This window comes from Bidens hawaiensis, unplaced genomic scaffold, assembly GCF_021521415.1.
Source record: "Bidens hawaiensis isolate Kalapana, Puna unplaced genomic scaffold, B.hawaiensis_p1.1 tig00001685_1, whole genome shotgun sequence".
NCBI lineage: Eukaryota > Viridiplantae > Streptophyta > Magnoliopsida > Asterales > Asteraceae > Bidens > Bidens hawaiensis.
Window position 1 is genome coordinate 759008 of NW_027491095.1, and position 6000 is coordinate 765007.

Here is a 6000-nt window from a genome sequence, read left to right on the forward strand (position 1 = left end):
TAAGAATGACGCTGAAATAGATGACTGATCTATTTGTTGAGGCTATCGGGCAAAGTTGGTACTGAAAAGTTCAATTGTACATTTGGACAAGAAAGTCAGACCTAATTTGCGTGCCTGAAAGTTTAACAAAGCACATATGGACCTTTAGACATGAAAGTTGGATTTGATATGTGTGCCTGAAGGTTTGTCAAAGCACTCATGTTATGTTTATGTTTTCAAAACTTTCTATTCTATGAAAATTTACATAATGCTATATAGAAATTGTATTTCATTGATTTTTCTTTAAGTAACTTCAACTATTCAACTGAATTTGACCTAAAACAAGAGTAATGCCTTATATTCATTGAACTTTTTTTTTATTTCTTTTAATTCGTCGCTATAACTAATTAATAATTATCAACTATTGGTTGATCAATTCTTTTAATTATTTTAACCAACTAAAATATCCTAGATTCCCTGCTAACTTTTGCAGCCTTTTGATAAAGATATCGTGTGGCTGATTAAATTATGACTAAATCCTCATTAATTTCAAGATAAAGATTTGAGGATATTAATTAATCAGATATTAACAGTTGTTTGGCGCAATTATTAGTTAATCCTTTGTCGTTTTCAACTTAATAAACAAACAATCAAGGACGTTAACTTGAGTTTTTTACCAAAATGAGGGAGATGGGAAAAATATTAATCAATATGGGTGATTTGTAAACTATTTACCAAAATAAGTTTTTCCTTAATAAATTTATCTTTTCTCCCACTCATTCTTATTAAATAAATTAATTTCTATTGAAAACTTATATATAAAATCATAGATAAAAAAATGATATAAATAAAATACAACTTTTTTTTCCATTTCGTTTAAAACTAAACTATTCAAAAAAAATGTTTCTGGAATTTTCCAACATTTACGTTTTGTTGTATCAAAATCGATTTAAAAGAAAAACTATTTTTTTATTCTGTTTGCTTTTAATTTCTTTATTATTGTTATTTTTATGGTTTTCTTTAAGTTATTTTATATAGGAGTCTTTAATAACTAATTTGAACATAATATCGATATTGGTAATGATGTTTATTCGGAATCGGTTTGGTTCGATTTGTCATCGTACAAATAGATTACTAACACTCGTGTAGCTTATGATACAAAAAATGCTCTGGTTTGAATACATTTTTTCATTCAACAAAATTTAAATAGAGATGTAAGTTATTTTTTCATGTATGTTATTTATAGAAAAAGATGAAAATGAAATTTCAAAAGCAAAAAATAAAACATAAAAAACTGAAACATCGGTCTAGGCCATAAAACAACTCCAAACTCATTTTTTTTAAAACTCATTTGATAATAAATATATATATATATGAATATAAGAAACAATTTGCAAGAACATTTTTTCAACAAAATGAAAAAAAAAACTCATTTGATAAGAAATAAATAAATAAAATATGAATATATGAAACATTTTACAAGAATATTTCTTAATCGAAATGAAAAACAAAAAAATACAAGTTTAATTTTATTTTAACCCATGTTTTTTAACACTTTCCAAAGTCATTCATATATATTCTTTTTATATAGAAATTTTTAATAGAAATTAATTATTCAATAAGAATGGAAGTGAGAAAACATAAATTTACAAAGGAAAACCTATTTTAGTAAATAGTTTTCAAATTACCCATATTAATAAATACTGAAGAAACACTAAATGACCCCGACAGATTAAAGATAATCCTAGGGTTAAGTAGATGTTTCCCACGAGGGTTAGGTCCGACAAAGATGGCTATTCTTCTCAACCTGCAAAACAGACACCGTAAGCTCGTCACTGAGAAGGGGGGGTTCCTCCTTGTGACCACCCTCTGGCGTGAGAATCAGACTAGGTTGCTCTAAATATAAGTGTATATAGAGAGAAATAGCTAGAGAGAAGATGATGATACCGTTCCAGGGTGTTGGAGTATTTATAGCCGAAGGTAGGTTTCCAAGCAGGTACGGCCAGCTGTATATAATATTCCTTTTCCACCAACTATGGGCTACGTTCGTGCCATGATGGGAGTTGGTGGGTAGGCAGCGGCTGATAGTGACATTTTGTACTGGAGCGTGCTCCTCCTCGTACTATTGTCAGTGAGCTGTCACCCTGTGATTGGTTCATGGGTTGCTTTTGTCAGATCTTGTCTATTTGTCCATACCTTGGTAGGTATAGTACAAAAGATCTTCTAGAAACGTACGGACTGGCTCTTTTGGGCGGGAATATTCCCGCCCTGCTCATTCCTTCTTCAGGTGACATTACTGAAGTATAAGAGTTAGTGCCTTATACGTGTAGCCTTACTGTTAGTGCGGGTAGCATTCCTTCTTGGCTTGTACCCACAGCTGCGGGGACAGGCAGGGTACTGTACCAAGGGAGGCTTTCCTGCGGGGACAGCTGGCTTACTGCGTGTAAGGTCTTCATCTCTCTGAGCATGGTGGGTCCTGCGGATCCAATTGGTCTTTGCGTAGACGTACCTCTTCAAGGTGAGTCTTGTGGGTCCAACTGGGCTTTGCGGGAACCTACCTCTTCAAATACTTTTCCCATTTCCCCCATTTTGGTAAAAAAAACTCAACCCCTCCGTTAACTTCAGGGAACCTAGCTGGAAACACCGCAACATATTTGTCAAGAAAAAAAATATATAAGCATGCGTGACCAATTTGTATTTGTCATTGTCGTTATCCTAATTAATTTGTTTGTCAACAAAAGTCATTATTTCATTTCACTGTATATGCTTTGTAAAGATCACGTACGTCACCAAAAAACTTAGCAAAAGCCAAAAGGTACCCAACTTGCAATCTCTAAGTGATCACAGGAACTTTGAGATATCATTTGAGCATTGCGGCAACCACGTACAAGCTGAAACACCTGCTACCACGTACAAGTGCCATCGCGGCAACCACTATGGTCGGTCCCAGACTATGGCCATCTCATCCACCGTTGACAATACCACCCTCTCTATGACAAAATTACCGACACCATCATTGGGATCACCACTGCCGTTTTCGTTGTCCCTATCTGTCAAATCCGTCACTGGCCAGGCATAAATATAAATAAAACGTATGAAAGTTCTATTTTAATTTAATGCTTATTTCTAAAACGATTCATTTCAACCAAACTACCAAACTAAATTTAGTCCAAAAAATTTTCGACTCAAAACAAATTGCAACTTTCTAAAACTAATTTGTTTTTTACCCGGGCTCAACCTCCCTCAAACCCATTTTTGTCAGGCTTAATTATGCTCTTTACATACTTGTGCCTTAGAATGACGACTACGCTTTCTTTCCAGCTCGAACCAATCATAAACAACAACCAAAATGAAAAAGAAAAAAAGACATGCAACCATGATAGGTGAGTTAACTATATTAAAATGTGATTAACTTAGTTAACAAACTTACTATATATGTATACGCTATAAATTAATGTTCTATGTTTTATTCTACTAATTTTGGCAGCCAAATCTGTTGGCACATCATATATATAATACGGCATCTCTAGGACCACGAAAGAAATTGCGGCTTTGTAGAGTCGATTGAGCTCAAGCTTTGGATTTGTTGGTATGTATAGGGGTTTTCAAGTTTGATTAATTAGAAGTATTCAAGAATATTGGTTCAATTTGCAGGCTTGACTTGCTGTTGTGGAAGGTGACTTGAGTAATTTCTAAAACTTATATTAGTTAATGAAAATTTGAGAATTTACTTGCTATAATCAATAACTAAAATTATGATTATCAACCATAATCAATAATTAAGAGTAATATTAATATCATATAATTCCAACATACTTCTGCATATATTTAAAAAAAGTCTTAACCCAATGTTGACGTATAAAACACACTCATAAAAAAAACCCGATAAAGTCATTCAACCAGATTTTATGCTAACACTTGTATATAGTACCTGTTACCTTTTAAATTCTTCAAAAATAAAACCATACAACTTTTTTTTTCAAAATATAGAATTTCAGTTCAACGAATTTTTATAAATGTTAAAAGGTAACATATCATTTCTTAGATATTTTTCAAAAGTAGATTTTTTTTAGACAAGTGTAAAATTTTAATTTAATATAGCAAATTTTTGGTTAACAGATTTCGTACGTAACTTTTTTTTCACACACGCGGGAATTTTTATATCAAAATTATGTTAACGAATTTTTTGAGAAAAATGAGAAAGTTAATTATTATTTTTTTATTATAGTATTAGTCCTAACATTAAATCTATAAGTCTAGTCATATGGTGTTCCCTCTATGCAACATATTTAGAAGGGTGAGTTTACGTACAATAATTGTTTAACATATATTTAGGTACGCGAATCACGTTCAAGGTTAAAAAACAAATACGCTCAAATCCAATTCCAAACCCCTAAAACATTCAAGGTTGAAACCTAAAACGTTCAAGCTTAAAACCTAATACTTTCATGGTTAAAATTTTTTACATTCGATGTTAAAACCTAAAACGTTCAAACTTAAACCATGATATACTAAAGTCAAAATTTGATTCGATTGAAGATCCATATGTGTTTACTTAGATATATTGATGATTAACTGGATATAGATTGATTATTTCAAGATCATATGATGTGATTTCATGTATCAGTTTCAAAAAGGTTAACACATTCTGATGATTGAGGCACGAATCAATCATTGTAGAAACATGAATTGATATGGAAAGATATCGATTATCCGGAGAATTAGTTCAAAGATTGAATGACGATGATGAATTTCAACCCTAGGTGAGGAGACAACGAAGTATTCTCGCGTTCAGGGCTCACGTGTTTTTTTGAAATCAAAGGATGTATAAAGTTGTGTACCTAATGTATGATAAGGAATTGTTGTATTGGATCATCACCTATATTTAAATTCTTACAAGTAGAAGGTTAAAAAGATTTTAAGTAATTAAAAAATTTGTTAAAAGAAATAGAGATTTTAAGTAATTAAAAAATTTGTTAAAAGAAATAGGTTATAATGATAATAAGATTCGACGGGCACTAGTGGACGAAAAGCTGATCCTAAACTTCCACATTTTGGAATGCTTTTGAACTTAGAAATTTCATAGTTGAATACTAGGTTTTCACTTTTGAGCGTCATAATCACATGTTATACCTCTGAAGAAACACTAGGTGATCCCGAGTAGATTATGGATAATCTGGGGGTTAAGTAATGTTTCCCACGAGGGTTAGGTCCGGCAAAGAAGGATGTTCTTCAGATGACCTGCAAAACAGACACCGTGAGCTCGTCACTGAGAAGGGGGGGTTCCTCCTTGTGACCACCCTCCGGCGTGAGAATCAGACTAGATTGCTCTGAATATAAGTGTATATTGAGAGAAATAGCTAGTGAAGGTAAGATACAAGATGATGATACCGTTCCAAGGTGTTGGAGTATTTATAGCCGAAGGTAGGTTTCCAAGCAGGTACAGCCAGCTGTATAATATTCTTGTTCTACCAACTATGGGCTACGCACGTGCCATGCTGGTTGGTGGGTAGGCAGCGGCTGATAGTGACAAGGCCGGCTGTGTATTGTTCCCTTTCCACCAACTGCAGGCTATGTGCGTGCCACGACAGGGGTTGGTGAGTAGGCAGCGGCTAATAGTGAAACAGTACTAGAGCATGCTCCTCCTCGTACTGTTGTCGGTGAGCTGTCACCCTGTGATTGGTTCATGGGCTGCTTTGGTCATATCTTGTCTATTTTGTCCATACCTTGGCAGGTATAGTACAAAAGATCTTCCAGAAGCATACGGACTGGCTCATTTGGGCGGGAGTATTCCCGCATTGCTCATTCCTTCAGGTGACACTGAATTATTGAGAGTTAGTGCCTTGTGCGTGTAGCCTTGCTATTCGTGCGGGTAGCCTTCCCTGATGGCTTGTATCCGCAGCTGCGGGAACAGGCGGGGTACTTCACCATTGGGAGGCTTTTCCTGCGGGAACAGCTGGCGTACTGCGCGTAAGGTCTTCATCTCTGAGCATGGTGGGTCCTGCGGAACCAGCTGGTCCT